Here is a 17,861-nt window from a genome sequence, read left to right on the forward strand (position 1 = left end):
TCTACTGTAGCAGAAACATCATATCTGATTCATATTCAAATCGAACAATATCATGTTTCCAAATCATCTCAGAACTTAATAAAACTTACGTCCTTGTATAGCTCGTAGCGAGAGGAGTACGATACTACGTTCGGATTCGACTTCTGATACACGGATATTCTTGTTTATTTAGCAAAGGTGTTTGCAACATTTACAGGAATGAATGTTTGATTGGTACTTGTGAACTTGAAAACGATCTCTATAACTTAAAATTGAAAGATATTCCACTAAATGTCCATTCAAAGGCAGACACCGTATGAGATATGGATGGGCAAGCCTCCCAAATATTCTTATCTTAGAATATGGGGGTTCCCTGCTCATGTGAAGCAGACAGTGGGAGATAAATTGGATAGTCGATCCATTTTATGATACTTTGTGGGATATCCATGGAATTCAGTTGGATATTATTTCTATCATCCCCAAGAAACAAATGTGTTTGTTTCTAGGAATGCAATCTATTGGATAGAAAAGGCGAGATGATAGAACTCGAAGAGGTTCGAGAGACACCCACAATTATAGAACCCACACCCGAAGAGCCAAGAGAGGAGATACAAGCTCCTCGAAGATCCGAGAGAGTCTCGAGACCACCTATGAGGTATGGTCTGCTTCTTGAAGAGGGCCATGATGAGCCTAACCATGGATGTGATCCAAGAACCTTCAAGGAAGCGTTATCTGATGCCGATACATCCAAGTGGCTTGAAGCGATGGAATCTGAGATGAATTTCATGCATTCGAACCAAGTGTGGAATCTCGTGGATCCACCTGAGGGAATTGTTCCCATAGGGTGTAAATGATTTACAAGGAGAAACTTGGGGCGGATGGGAAGGTATTGACCTTCAAGACGCGATTGGTGGCAAAAAGATATACTCAAAGACAAGGAGTTGACTTTGAGGAAACCTTTTCTTCAGTTGCAATGTTCAAGTCCATAAGGGTTTTGCTAGCCATAGCTGCATGGTATGACTATGAGATATGGCAGATGGATGTTAAGACAGCCTTTCTTAATAGGGATATTAAGGAAGAGATTTACATGTCTCAACCCGAAGGATTTACATCTGTCGGAAGTGAGCATATGGTATGCAAACTTCATAGATCTATTTATGGTCTAAAGCAGGCATCTAGGAGTTGGAACCTTAGATTAGATAGTACAATCAAAGAGTTTGGTTTTACTAAGAATCCTGAGGAACCCTGTGTGTATAAGAAGGTCAGTGGGAGTGCTGTGACATTCCTGGTGCTTTATGTTGATGACATTCTACTCATTGTGAATGATGTAGGAATGTTGCAATCAACTAAGATATGGTTAGCGAGTAAGTTCTCGATGCAGGACTTGGGTGAAGAATCTTTTGTATTGGGAATACAGATCTATAGAGATAGATCAAAAAGATTGCTTGGTCTCACCCAGTCCACTGTACATTGATACCATCGTGAAGCGGTTCTAGATGGATGAGTCCAAGAGAGGACATCTACCAATGTGTCATGGCGTGTCCCTATCCAAGTCTATGTCTCCCAAGAATGATGCAGAGATAGCGGCGATGACACGCATTCCTTATGCATCTGCGAATGGTAGCATCATGTATGAGATGATATCTACACGTCCTGACGTGGCTTTTGCACTAAGTGTAGTGAGTAGATATCAATCGAACCCTGGTCTTCCACACTGGAAAGCTGTGAAAGACATCCTCAAGTATTTGAGAAGGACCAATAAGTTGTTCTTGGTCTATGGGGGTGGAGAACTGAAATTAGAAGGCTATACCGACTCTAGCTTCCAAAGCGATATCGATGAATCGAAGTCAACCTCTGGGTTCGTATTCATGCTCAATGGTGCTGCTGTCTCTTGAAAGTGTTCCAAGCAAGACAGTACAGCGGATTCCACCACTGAGACCGAATATCTTGCTGCATTAGATGCAGCAAAGGAGGCTGTTTGGATAAAGAATTTCGTCCAAGAGTTGGACGTCATTCCTAATGGAGTTGCTCCTGTGCCGGTGTTGTGTGACAACACGGGAGCTATAGCTCAAGCAAAGGAGCCAAAGTCTCATCAGAAGTCCAAACATGTATTGAGAAAGTACCACATCCTCCGAGAGATTGTGGAAAGAGGAGATGTCTCGATTGACAAAGTCGGCTCCACAGATAATGTTGCTGATCCGCTAACTAAGCCTTTACCTGGACCATTATTCGAGAAGCATCGCGAATTGATGGGTTTGAAGCATATGGGTAGTTGGCTCTAGTGCAAGTGGGAGATTGTTAGAGTAGGTGCATGTCGAGCCAAGTGTTGGCCGAGTGTTCACAATGAAACTCTATGTATAAACAATCTTTATTTTAATAATATTTGAAATTATTATTTTGGCACATCTTTATCTGTATACCCATGCTAGTTGCATAGATAAAGCCCTTGAATATACAAATAGTAGAAAGAATATGAGATGCTCATATGATGAGTATCATGAAACTCATATTTGGAATACTGTATATTCTAAACAGTTCCTAGTCGATTAAGCCGCCGCTAAGAAGGATATAGGCCGCTCGAGTTCGAGACTAGTATCTACGTTGTGAGTACCATGTTTCATTGGTAGGGGACATTGTGATGTCCGAGCATACAGATAGGTGCTCCTGGTAGAGTGCACTGAACAACCCTCCATAAAGGACTTTCCAAGTGGTTCTTCACATCGAGTGGAAAAGTCCTAGTTTATGGTTTTACACCATTAGTCCTTATGACCCGGGACAACATTGAGACTCTATGTGCTAGAATTACACTTTGACTTGTTTACCGACTCTCAAGGGGTCATCAGGTGGCAAGGTTGGGTGTTTTGTCGAAACATATAGGAGTCGATGCATTGTAGTCGGGGATCCATCGCTTACCTTCGGGTATGGATATCCTATGTTTATGTAGTATGAAATCTCTGATCAGAGTATGGTGGTAATTATGAAAGGGGTTTCATAGATTACACCATCGATGCAACTACAACATGACACATAGTATCGATTCATTGACAACTCTCGATATACTAATGGTTGTCGAATCGGTCGGGATATATGAGTTGAAGGGACCGTACTGCACGCTAACCATAATTGAATGGTTCTTGCAGGCACTATCATTTGATACCTAGGGAATCATATAAGCGATGCTGCTAGGCGTTTAACATGATTGGTTGGGTACTATCAGGCTTGAGTTCTGACGTTCTTGTTATCAAGAAGTTGATAAGTAAGAATGGAGCAATTGGGGTATGCTCATATAAGGACATGTTTAGTCCGAATCACATGGAGATGTGAACCCACGGCTAGTTGTATCAATGAACCATTGAGGGCCACACAAGTACTAGCTTTCTAGATCTCGTTGAGAAGTTAAAATTGTTCAATGTGTTGAACGGCTTATAAAGGAGTTTATAAGCATAAATAAAATAGAAGTATGACTTCTATAAGGAGAATGTAACTTTTAATTTGAGGAAGTGTTCCTAAATTAAAAGTTGGCCAAACAAATAATGTATTTGAAAATTGTGATTTTCATAAACATTATTATGGACTAAATTAAATTAATTCAAGTGTTAAATTAATTAAACACTAGTGAACCTAGTAGAGTTCAAATAATTAAATTAATTCAAGTATTGAATTATTTAAATTGTGCCTTGTAGAGCACAATTGGAATAAGTGTACTTGAGTAATTCAAGTAAGATTTAATTGGGCTCAAATATGTTTGAAACAATTTAAATAAAAGTCCATGGGCCTTTTGTAATTGTTACAAGCCCACTCAAAAGCATGCATGGGAAGGTGAAACGTTGGAGACAACTTTTGCAACAAACAAGGCATGGCATGCACATGCTAGACTTCACTTTTTCAAGCACCAAGAAAAACTCTCCTTCTCTCCTCCCACAATGCTACGGCCGAAATTTCTCTCTTATTTTCTTAAAAAATTTTGCTTCTTCATTTTTGATGAATTGATAGCAAATTTCTCAAAGAAAATGCCTTACATTTTCTAGTGCAAGTGTAAGGTGGATCTTCCTAGTTGGTGGTGGGCTTGATTTTGAGAAAGGTGTGCTCAAGGAAAGCTTGAAGATTTGTCATCCTTTCAAGAGCTAAGGTGTTTACACCTTAGTTGGAGCCATCATCAACCTCAAGAGGTTAATAGGTATGATTTCTTTACACCCTATGAATGTCATAGTTGTGTTTTTGTATATGCTACAACACTAGTACATAGGTGGCCGAAATTTTCTTGTTGAAAATCAATTATTGAACTTCCGTTGCGCTTTCGGGCACCTAAAATCGATCCCTTTTACGGATCGCATCGATAGGCACTTGTTTGCATTAGAAGTAGTAGGATGCGTTTTGGAGTCAAATGTCGAGTTCAAGGATTGGGTTGCGTTGTTTTTTATGCGGAGGTTTTTTGGGGTGTTTTCTTGAGTTTGAATAAGTGTCATAGCATCCTAGGATAGATCTCGAGGCATTGGTTCACGGTCCGTATTATCGAGTTAGGAGGAATAAGCCATAAGTGTAGTGTTTCTCCCTTGGTTTATAATTCCAGCACCTACACGGACCCGAAGCTGGACCCTTACACAGGGTCAGTCCCTTTTTCCTTCGAAACGTGATTTTCCAGCACCTACACGGACCCCGACCCGGACCTTTACATGGGGTTCGTGTCCTTCTTTAAAAAAAATTAAAAATTCTTTTTGGATTGTTTTGCGGTTTGATGTTATGATTTAGTACGATGATTAAACGAGGTCAAGTCAGGATAGATTTAGAACGTTTTGTCATTTTTGGGTGCGACATGACTATACGTCTAAGTTATGCAAAATAAGTATCCGAATCATGTTAGTACGTGCAGCAGTGGCCCCAAGCGAGATCCAATGAATCCCTCAACGCCAAGTAAGTATGTTCGACGTGCAAAGGAAAATACTTTTAAGTTTTTGAGGTATGCTAAATACCTTGTGACCAAATTATGAACGGGTTTGGAAGTCAGTGAACGTGGCCGAGGACCATTACACCTCGGTAAAGCATGACCGGGCTTAGATCAGGATTGAAAAATGGTAAAGCGTGATCAGGGACCAATCCACCCGGTAAAGCATGATCGGGGATCTCATGTATGTGGCAGTGAATTTTCCTTGTCAGCCTAGTACTGTGGTTTAGTCTGATCGGGCATATTTATGTATGGATCACTTGCTTTGAAACATATCTCCACGCAAAATGATGAAGTTTATGTATGATCAAGTATGTATGAAGCAAGCATGTTTATGAAAAGTTTTATGATGATGGCACGTCTACGTTTATGCTACTACATTCAAGTTTCAAGTATGGTTATGATATTACGTTCAAGTTTCAAGTATGTAAGCCCTATTTTAAAGATGCGTGTGGTTTTATTATGTAGTACTTGTTATCTCCAGTTTATACATGTTGAGTCTTTACACTCACTAGACTTGATCGATGTAGGAGAGGATGACTTTGAGGAGACGAGGGGTGGGGACCAATAAGCCGGCTTGAACAATGCGGGAGGACAAACTCGAGGACCGCCAATCTTTTAAGATTTGATGCATGACAATTTTAATACTCTCATTTTCATGAAGTGGTTTATGATGTTTAAATGATTATTATTTTTTGCAAACTTGGTTGTGGTTGTTTTCATTGCAAATATTTTGGATGAACAGGTTATTGATGATCGAAATTTTAAAGTTTATTTTGTATTTAAGAAAATTTGATTTTTCCACAAATTTTAAAATAGTTTAAAAGTACGGTACGTTACAACTGGTATCAGAGCGGTGTTCTTGTAAAGGGTTATGCCTTTACAATTTACGTGCATCTTATGATATTAGTATTAGGTTCATGCATGTTGGGTTTACGTGTTGGGTAAATCATGGAACAGTATGCCTCCCAGACGTAGGATTGTGCGTGAAGCAGGTGATGGTAATAGGGAAGCCCAGGATGTGGAGAGGGTCACTCCTCCTTGTCCACCCTCAAATATGCAGGCTCAGATGCTTGCAGGAATGACCCAGTTCTTCGTACAGTTTGCGTGGAACCAGAATGTAGTAGACATAGGGGCGAGGCCCAGACCGGAGGCTGTATATGAGAGGTTTAAGAGGATGGATCCGAAGGAGTCTCGGGGACTACTGACCCGATGATAGCGGAAGGATGGATTAAGTCCATCGAGGTAATCTTTGCGTTTATGGAGCTACAGGATTTAGACAGAGTTTGATGTGTCACCTTCTTGTTGTGACTGGAGATGTCAGGCTTTGGTGGGAAAGCGCGTCAGTGTCAATGAATTTACAAACACGGACGTGGAATGGGTTCAAGGAGGTTTTACACTCCAAGTGATTCACTGAAGAAGTACGCTAGTGCCTGACCAGGGAGTTCATGTCGCTGCGACAGGGAGACAACAGCGTGGCAGACTTCGTCAGGAAGTTTGAGAGGGGGTGTCACTTTGTGCCTCGGATTGCAAATGATACCCGGGAGAATCTGAGCCATTTTATGGATGGGTTGCGGCCGATCTTGCGCCGTGATGTTTGAGTTGCTGGTCCTACGACATATGCAGTTGCCGTGTCGAGAGCTTTGGCGGCAGAGCAAGACCAGAGGGACATTGAGGTCGATAGGCAGAGCAAGAGGCCCTATCAGGCGCCTCAGCAGCTGTGAGGACCGGGACACTAACTCCATCTTATCAATCATCATTGTGATTAAATAGATCAATTAAATAAACTAGGTCGAATTTTTTTTTTAATGTTGAACACTTAATACACAAATGTTCAAAATAACTACAAGTTATGTTCCATCTTATTCAATTTACAAGATCGAGTCCAATATCTACAACATGATCAAAAGTACAAGTCTTGTACAAAATAAGGTCATAACAAACTAGTGTTTATCAACTACATTTCATGTGTTGAACAACAGCTCTACTTCTAAGCCCAGATCACCACTCTAATCTCGATCTATCATGCTCTTCTCGACCCCGATCCTGTCCCACCTGTTGTCATGCACACATACAAACACAACAACAGCCGGATAACTCCGGTGAGAAACATATTTCCCAGTATAAACAATGTATACATGCATTTCATACAAACATATACAAAAGCATATAACATTTATAACACAATATGTATCGTAATCTACGAAAACATAATTCAATACAAAGCTGTAAATCAAAATCTTTAACTCTTCATCTATGACTCGACTCTTATCTAGGGATCCCGGTTTGAATAAGAACGTAACAAGTCTCCCACCTACTCTTCCCAGCTAGGCAGTGGTACGTTCTTATTCCCAAACTTTGGCACACTATATCGAATCTCTACAATAGAAGTCGATCTTCTCCTAAGCACATCGATATAAACCAAACGTCCAGTGACTCGGCACCTCTGCCAAAGACTCATAATACATGCTTTGCTATAACTCAATAGACTAAGCATATAAATCTCAAGAATTGCAAACACATCAAAGCAATAACAATATAGTATGTGGTTTTGGGAAACTCAAGTTATCTCTTACTCGAGTTATCTCTCTCGGTTTAACGTTGATTTATACCTTTTTTTCGTAGTTCTTGGTTGACACAATCAAAAATCAATCTAGCTTTGTTCGTTTTTTGAAGCCTTCAATACCAAATCTGGAATGACATTTCGAGGAGTACAATATCAACAAACACCTCAAAGCAAGACGTGATTTGATCAATATTCAAACTAGTTAAATGTCGACGGCATAGCATCGCAATCTCGATATACCCGGCAACTCAAACATCAGTAACAAATACAAGCTAGAATTCTCAAAATCTGCATTGTCTCAATCACATATAAACTGGAAAATGATAACAATTGCATACACTGTCTGTTCTTCGATCTGGTTTCGATTATAGGCTTATCATAATCTCAGGAACACATAATATAAATCAAATTAGGATTTCTTCCATACCAAATTTTCGAACCATACAGGAAAGTAATAAAACTTACATATTTTTGAAGATCTTGATAAGAGAAGCACGGAACTAAACTCGGATTGAAAATCGGATGGGCGGATCTTGCACAACCAAAATTCTAAAAGATGAAGAACTTGACAATCTCCATGGAAGGTCTCGGTTCTCTTTCTGAAATTCTGAAGGAAAAATGAGGATTGTGTATTTACTCACATGAATGGCAAGACATGTGGCTCGTTCTTCCTTCCGCACGCCTCGCGCATATGCGCGTCCAACACTGGCGCATATGCGCGAGACTCTCTGTCTCGGCACTTAGCAATTTATCTTCTCGCGCATATGCGCGAGCATTGGACGCGCATATGCGCGAGACCTACTGTCTCAACGCTTGGCAAATACATCTGCTCGCGCATATGCGCGCATGCGCGAGACTCTCTGTCTCGGCATTCTTGAGATTCACTAGCTCGCGCATATGCGCGCCCTGTCTCGCGCATATGCGCGCCTCATCTCCGCGCATGTGCGCGAGGTCTGCTGGACTCCACACACACAATACTCATGCTTTCCCTAATCTTTCTCGAATTTTTCCTTTCATAATCACATCAATTCATAAATCAATAATTTCGGATTAAAATGATATAATCTCGGGCATTACAGCAGCAGCAGCAGCGACCTCTGTTTAAGAGGCCTTTCCCAGGACAGAAGGGGAAGAGACCCTTTCAGGGACCATCGAAAGTCAAGGGTCCTATTCTTCAACAGAAGGCTCCTCAGAGACCCGGTGAATACCCAGTGTGCCCGAAGTGCAACCGCCAGCATCCGGGAAAGTGTTTATTTGGATCGGGCAAATGCTTCAATTGCGGAGCCAGCAGTCATATGCTGAAAGAATGCCCATAGTGGAGGCAGCCGACTTAGGGGAGAGTGTTCGCCATGCAGGCAAAGGAGTCGAACCTAGACACGACCTTGTTGACTAGTAACTTCTTTAATTCAGCTCAGTATTAAAATATTTGCTTTGCTTGTTTTGAATTTTATTTGGGATTATTATTGTGCTAGTTAGTGATTTTGGTGACAGGGTGTAGATATTTCTACTGTGCTTGAGATTAAGATTAGTATTTTTGGGATATAAGTTTTGGTGTTGTACCAACGTCTCTCAGAAAATATTGACATTAAGAGAGTAGCCACGAAGGCCTTGATAGATTCAGGGGCCACTCATTATTTTATTTCGGAGACGTTCGCTAATCATCTGGACGTCAAGTCTATTGGACTCGACGTGAGCTATTCAATGATAGTCCCATCAGGGGAAGAATTATCAGCTACTAGCGTGGTCAGAGACATTGATCTCGAGCTGGAAGGCCACCTAGTGTATGCCAATCTAATCGTGCTACCGATGTTAGAATTTGATATTATCTTGGGAATGGACTGGCTGACGAAGAACAGAGTTCTTATTGATTTCCAGAAAAGGTCAGTGTTGGTAAGACCTTTGGGCATGGAGCAGTTTCAATTTGAGCCAAATAGATGGAGAAGTTTCCCTCGCATGATCTCTTGCATGCAAGCACGGAGACTTATTCACAAGGGGTGTCAGGATTTCTTGGCCAGTATTATTTCTGTACCTGACGTACCCATTCCGTCGATATCTAATGTACCAGTAGTCAGATATTTTCCTGACGTCTTTAAAGATGATGTCACAGGCCTTCCACCAGAGAGAGAGGTGGAGTTTTCCATTGACTTTGTGCCAGGCACCGTGCCAATCTCAAAGGCACCGTACCGGTTAGCTCAAGCTGAGATGTTAGAACTCAAGCATCAGATTCAGGAGCTCTTGGATAAATATTTCATCCGCCCTAGTTTCTCACATGGGGCGCACCAGTACTCTTTGTAAAGAAGAAGATGGAAGCATGAGGTTGTGTATCGATTACCAAGAACTAAACAAGGTAACGATCAAGAATAAATACCCATTACCACGGATCGAGGACTTGTTTGATCAGTTTCTGGGAGCTACAGTGTTCTCTAAGATAGATCTTCGATCGGAGAATCGTGAGCTGAAGGTAAAAGATGTAGATGTTCATAAGACAGCCTTCAGAACTAGATATGGGCATTACTAGTTCTTACTGATGTCATTCGGACTGACTAATGCTCCAGCTATATTTATGGACCTCATGAACCGAGTATTCCAGCCCTACCTATATCACTTAGTCATAGTGTTCATCGACGACATTCTCATTTACACGAAGATCCATGAGGAGCACCGTCAGCATTTGGGTACAGTTTTGCAGGTCTTGTAGAGTCGCAAGTTGTTTGCATAATTCAGTAAGTGTGAATTTTAGTTGGAGAATGTAGCTTTTTTGGGTCATATAATATCTAGCAGTGGTATCGAGGTGGATCCAGCTAAGGTAGCAGCAGTTAAGGAATGGGTTGAACCGAAGAATGCTTCAGAGATCCGCAGTTTCCTAGGCCTAGCAAGCTACTACAGGAAATTTATTCATTGATTTTCTTCGATAGCAGTGCCACTCACTTCATTGACTAAAAAGAATACTAAATTCATATAGAGCAATGAGTGCCAGAAGAACTTTGATACTTTGAAGCAAGCTCTTACTACAACGCCAGTTTTAGCCATGCCATCAGGGAAAGGCGATTTTGTGTTATACACCGATGCTTCTAAGCTCGGGTTAGACGTAGTTTTGATGCAGCATGTTCGGGTTATAGCTTAGGCATCCAGGCAGTTGAAAGTGCATGAGAAGAACTACCCGACTCATGATCTTGAGTTAGCTGTCGTTTTCTTTGCGTAGAAGATATGAAGACATTATTTGTATGATGAGAAATGCCAGATATTTACTGATCACAAGAGTCTCAAGTATTTCTTCACGCAGAAAAGAGCTGAATATGAGACAAAGACGGTGGTTAGAGTTAGTGAAAGAATACGATTGCAAAATTAGCTACCACCCAGGAAAAGCTAATGTTGTGGCGGACTCCTTGAGCAGAAAAGTTGCAGTCGTTGCACAGATGTCAGCGCAGAGATCTCTTCAGTTTGAGATTCAGAGGTTTGATTTAGAAGTTTATCCTAAGGGCAGGGCTCCTAAGTTCTATAATCTGACAGTCCAATCTTCTTTGTTTGACCGAATACGTAGAGGTCATTCTTCAGACGAGCAGTTACAGAAATGGAGGCTGAAGGATGAAGCCAAGGGCAGTGTACTCTACACTGTGTCTGTTGGTATTGTGAGGTACAGAGGAAGGATGTGGGTGCCTAGTGTTGATTCAATCAGAGAGGATATTTTGAAAGAGGCACATACATCTCCATATTCCATCCATCCAGGAGTTACCAAGATGTACAAGGATTTGCAAATTCTTTATTGGTGGCCAGGGATGAAGCGGGACATCCACCGATTTCTGCCTGAATGCCTCACTTATCAGCAGGTGAAGGCAGAACATCAGAGGCCAGTAGGAATGCTTAAGCCACTCCCTATCCCCGAGTGGAAGTGGGAGAATATCATTATGGGCTTCGTTGTGGGTTTGCCAAGGTTAGTCAGAGGATCCAATGCTATTTGGGTTATAGTGGTTCAACTCACCAAGTCGGCACACTTCTTGCCAGTGAAGACGACTTTCTCCATGACACAGTATGCGGAGCTCTATATCAAAGAGATAGTTCGATTGCACGGAATGCCAGTTTCTATTGTGTTTGACAGGGACCCGAGGTTTACATCGTCCTTCTAGAAGAGAGTGCTCGCAGCCATGGGGACGAAGTTGCTATTCAGTACATCTTTCCACCCTCAGAAAGATGGCCAGTCTGAGCGTGCTATTCAGATTTTGGAAGACTTGCTGCGAGCCTGTGTGATTGATTTCCACTGGAATTGGGAATCGAACCTACCTCTACTGTAGTTTACCTACAACAATAGTTTCCAATCATCTATAGGTATGGCTCCTTACGAGGCACTATACGGGAGGAAGTGCAGTCGCCGATTCATTGGGATGAAGTCGGTGAGAGATCAGAACTTGATCCAGAGATTGTTCAGCAGACTGCAGATGTGGTGGTTAAGATCCGAGACAGGGTGAAGACCGCCCAGAGTCGTCAAAATAGTTATGCTGACAAGAGGATGAGAGATCTTGAGTTTGCCGTAGGTGATCACATTTTCGTAAAGATAGCACCTATGAAGGGTGTTATGAGGTTTGGGAAGAGATGAAAGCTTAGTCCGAGATTTATTGGACCGTTCGAGATTCTTGACAGAGTTGGGATACTAGCTTATCGTGTAGCCTTACCGCCGAATTTGGCCGGTGTACACAATGTGTGCCACGTCTCGATGCTGATGAAGTACCTAGAAAATCCTTCGCATGTTTTGAGTTATGAGCCGTTGCAGCTTGCTCCACATCTGTCGTATGAGAAAAGACCTGTTCAAATCCTAGACGGACAAGAGCGGAGACTTCGGAACAAAGTAACCAAGCTGGTCAAAGTCTGATGGCTGAATCAATCAGTGGAGGAAGCCACTTGGGAAACCGAGGTAGAGATGAGGAATCGCTACCCGGAACTGTTTGGTAAGACTTAATTTCTAGGACGAAATTTATTTAAGTGGGGGAGGAACTGTAGAGCCCAAATTCAGTACACGTAAAACCCATGCACTTATTTAATGGTTAAATTTTTTAATTAATTTTAAAATGATTTTAGCGATGCATGTTTTATGAAATTTTATTATTTTAAATTATTTATGTTTATGTGATGCACGTTAAAATGTTTCCATGAGTTTCATGTTTCTGGCGATTATTCGATGCGGGATCGAGAAAAAGAGACCGGCGATGATTTTCAACAATTTTAAAATATGGTATTTTATTTTTAGTTAGGATTGTGGCATTTTACATGATTTATTTAGTTTTTAGCATTTTTAAAGCCTAATTTAATTATTAAGGGATTTTAAGATTTTAAAACTTTTAGAGTTTAGCAATTGTGTATTTTATTTTAATTATAGGAATTGTTAAATTAGTGTGGATTAATATTGTCGGTAACATTTTAATTAAGCAAAATTTTATTCCCTTAATTATTAAAAACATACAGACACACACCAAAACACACAGTAACTCACAAAAAACACACACGCATATTTCTTTGTGTTTCCTTCCATTTGTTTTGATGAAATAATTTATGGTTCTAAGAACTTCAGTAGCCACCTCTCTCTTCTCTGATTTTCCTAGCGATTTCGTTGGCTTTTCTTCAATAAAATCGCGCCATGTTCGTCCCGAATCGTCTCTCGCATCCTTTCCGCTTCGATGTCTTCGTTTCGGTAACTTTAAATATCAAAAGGCATGTATAATCTTTTGTTTCTGCATCGATATTGTCATATTATATGTTCTTATGTTTATTATGCGTAAAAATCCATGTATGTAGTAAAAAGTTTGAGCAAAAATTTGTTGGATCGGTTTTGAAACGATTTTAGATCTGAAAACTCAAAATTTGCTGTCATTTTAAATACTGCGAATTTGTGGGTCGATTTTCTGGAAAGGCTTTCAACATATAAAACGTAGAACATTTTGATACCTTTGATTTGACAGTAAATTTGAAAATTTTGGATAGGAAATGAGTGAGTTATGATCGTCTTCGTGGGACTACTCAAACTGCGATATTTTGAAAATGTGTTCTTGATGTGTTTTTGAAGTTTTATTGTTGCAGACTTCGTTGGGGATCGACGGGTTATCACTGCTGTGTTTAAGTATGTTGAGTATGATTTTAGGATGGTTTTTGGTGTTCGGATCGTATCGATAGGCACTTGTTTGCATTAGAAGTCGTAGGATGCGTTTTGGTGTCAAATGTCGAGTTCAAGGATTGGGTTGCGTTGTTTTTGATGCGTAGGTTTTTTGGGGTGTTTGCTTGAGTTTGAATAAGTGTCATAGCATCCTAGGATAGATCTCGAGGCATTGGTTCACGGTCCGTATTATCGAGTTAGGAGGAATAAGCCATAAGTGTAGTGTTTCTCCCTTGGTTTATAATTCCAGCACCTACACGGACCCGAAGCCGGACCCTTACACAGGGTCCTGGCCCTTTTTCCTTCGAAACGTGATTTTCCAGCACCTACACGGACCCCGACCCGGACCCTTACACGGGGTTCGTGTCCTTCTTTAACAAAAATTAAAAAAAAAAATTTGGATTGTTTTGCGGTTTGATGTTATGATTTAGTACGATGATTAAACGAGGTCAAGTCTGGATAGATTTAGAACGTTTTGTCATTTTTGGGTTTGAGCATGACTATACGTCTAAGTTATGCAAAATAAGTATTCGAATCATGTCAGTACGTGCAGCAGTGGCCCCAAGCGAGATCCAATGAATCCCTCAACGCCAAGAAAGTATGTTCGACGTGCAAAGGAAAATACTTTTAAGTTTTTGAGATATGCTAAATACCTTGTGACAAAATTATGAACGGGTTTGGAAGTCGGTGAACGTGGCCGAGGACCACTACACCTCGGTAAAGCATGACCGGGTTTAGATCAGGATTGAAAAATGGTAAAGCATGATTAGGGACCAATCCACCCGGTAAAGCATGACCGGGGATCTCATGTATGTGGCAGTGGATTTTCCTTGTCAGCCCAGTACTGTGGTTTAGTCTGATCGGGCACATTTATGTATGGGTCACTTGCTTTGAAACATATCTCCATGCAAAATGATGAAGTTTATGTATGATCAAGTATGTATGAAGCAAGCATGTTTATGAAAAGTTTTATGATGATGGCACGTCTATGTTTATGCTACTACGTTCAAGTTTCAAGTATGTTTATGCTATTACGTTCAAGTTTCAAGTATGTAAGCCCTATTTTAAAATGCATGTGGTTTTATTATGTAGTACTTGCTATCTCCAGTTTATACATGTTGAGTCTTTAGACTCACTAGACTTGATCGATGCAGGTGAGGATGACTTTGAGGAGACGAGGGGTGGGGACCAATGAGCCGGCTTGAAATGTGCGGGAGGCTAAACCCGAGGACCACCAGTGTTTTAAGATTTGATGCATTACCATTTTAATACTCTCATTTTCATGAAGTGGTTTATGATGTTTAAACGATTTTTACTTTTTTGCAAACTTGGTTGTGGGGACCAATGAGCCGGCTTGGACAGCAAATATTTTGGATGAACAAGTTATTGATGATCTAAATTTGAAAATTTATATTGTATTTAAGAAAATTTTTATTTTTTCGCAAATTTTAAAATAGTTTAAAAGTACGGTATGTTACAGTAGGACCAGCAACTCTCACATCACGACGCAAGATCATCCGCAAACCATCAATAAAATGCCTCAGCTTCTCCCGGACATCATTCGCAACTAGGGACACAAAATGACACCCCCTCTCAAACTTCCTGACAAAATCTGCAACGCTACTGTCTCTCTGTCGCAGCGTTATGAATCCCTGGTCAATCTGGATCGTACTTCCTCGGTGAAGTACTTGGAGTAGAAGATCTCCTTAAAACAAACATCTGAGCCTGCATATCTTGGGGTGGACGTGCCTCTCCCCATACTGAGCTTCTCTATTCTCGTCGCCTGCTTCACGCACAATCCTACGTCTGGGAGGCATACTGTTCCAACATTCACCCAACACGTAAACCCAACATGTATGAGCTTAATATCAATATCATGAGATGCACGTAATTTGAACTTAAACTTGTAAATGCTGAAATCATGATTTGATGCTTATTACAGAAAAGAATTTAAAACATTAAAACTTACAGACATGAGTTGTGACTTCGTGAGCTTCTCGCAACTGGCAGTAGGCATAACCCTTTACAAGAACACCGTTCTGATACCATCTGTAACGTACCGTACTTTTAAACTATTTTAAAATTTGTGGAAAAATAAAAAAAATTCTTAAATAAATATTAATCATCAAAATTGCATTAAAAAAAATGCTCGTCTAAAAATATTTGAAATAAAAGGAATTACAATCGAAGTTTGCAATAAGGTAAACGTTTAAACATCGTAAACAATATCCTGAAAATCAGAGTATTTAAAGCATGCATAAAGTTCTTAAAATCATAGGCGGTCCTAGGGTTTAGCCTCCTACGCAGATCGAGCGGGCTCACAGGTCCCCACCCCTCGTTTCCTTGTACTCGTCCTCACCTACTTCGATCAAGTCTAATGAGTCTAAAGACTCAACATGTATAAACTGGAAGTAACAAGTAATACATAATAAGACCACATGCATCTTTAAAGTAGAACATACATACTTAAACTTTAACTTAATAACATAAGCTTAATCATCATAAATGCTTGTAAAATTTTTACATCCAGGGGCAAAACGGTAATTTCACATTTAGGAAAATACGTAAACGTTTGGTAACGTCCCGAATGATCATAATTTTAAAATGATATTATATGATTTAAAATGATGATTTTGATGATAATATGTATTTTTATGATTTATGGTAAAGCTGTGCAATTTTTACTGTTTAAAATGTTATTTTTTGAAAGCTGTCTTATTTTATGATTTTAAAAGAAAAGGAAAAATATTTTGAGAGAAGTGAATTGACTGTGACATATGAAATATGATTTGTGGGAGATCCGTTTATGTTGAGGACGGTGAACTTAAATTTTATGAGGATGTCGTGAGGGGAAAAGGCTCTAGAGGGAACCCATTTACGGGAAAAGGCCCACGAGAGAACCCATTTATGGGAAAAGGTTCCAGAGGGAGCCCGTCTATGGGAGAAGGTCCTCGAGGGAGCTCCAACGATCGTATTTCCATGATGGGGCCTAGTGCACACCCCCATGGGCCATGTGGAACTGAAGACTGATCATCCGACCGAGGATAAAAGTTAGTCACTTTCAAGGATCAAATTTCACCCAAAATGATATATGATCGAAAGCTTTACGATTTTAATGATTTATGATATATGATTTATGATGATGATTAAAGCTATTTTTAAAATGATTTATTTATGTTTAAAGCTTATTTTAAATTATTTCGGAAAGATTTATTTATACTTAAAGTTATTTTAAAATGATTTTACGATATGATTTAATTATGCTTAAAAGATTTTTAAATGATTTATTTATGTCCAAAAGCTATTTTAAATAAAAATATGATTTTAATGCATGTGAATGTATATGTATTATTTGATATATATGTTTAGAACGTGTTGAGTCTTTAGACTCACTAGGTTTGTATGATGTAGGTATAGATGATTTATGGGAGATGCTGACGCTTTAGTGGGTCGAGTGCAGCTGTACACTCCCAAGGGCCTTTATGTTTCCGCACTAGCTTGATAAATTAATGAATTAAAGATTATGTTAATGATTTTTATTATAGATATTTTTATGCTTAATTTTATCGTTAGCCATCTTTTTAAAGGTCGATTTAGAAATTTTGGTTAGTCGATGATTAGGATTTTATTTTATGCACTTGAGATTTAAATTATTAATTTATTATGATTCATTATTATGTTAAATTATTTTATTAGAATTTATGATTTAAGATTAGAAAAAAAAATTAGAGGTCGTTTCACTTACATGGCTTTGAGAGATTCATTGGGTCTCGCTTGGGGACCACTGCTGCACATACTAACATACTTTAATGAACTAAATTTCCATAACTTAGACGTAATAGTCGTGATCACCACCCGAAGTAACAATTGACTTATGACGTTCTAAAATACTCGGGACTTGACCTCGTTCAATCAATATACTAACCCATGACTCAAACCCCGAAACAATTTGACATAGAGTAAGAAATGTCCCAAGTAATAGAAGACACATACCTCGCTTAAACCATAGTTCAAAGTTCCCAATCAAACTTCGTAACATCTAAACTAACTTTTAGTATTCTAGGACATAACGACGTAATAGTACCCGAATGAAGCAACATAACCTAAATTCGAAGACAGAAAAATACCTGAACCAGCGCCTAGGCACTGCAGAGCACTGCTGCAGTGCTAGACTGGCGCCTAGGGGCTACTCTGCAGCGCTGCCTGGTTCGAACCTGCAGTGCTGCGACACCCCT

Source organism: Primulina tabacum, chromosome 2 (assembly GCF_025594145.1).
Source record: "Primulina tabacum isolate GXHZ01 chromosome 2, ASM2559414v2, whole genome shotgun sequence".
Classification (NCBI taxonomy): domain Eukaryota; kingdom Viridiplantae; phylum Streptophyta; class Magnoliopsida; order Lamiales; family Gesneriaceae; genus Primulina; species Primulina tabacum.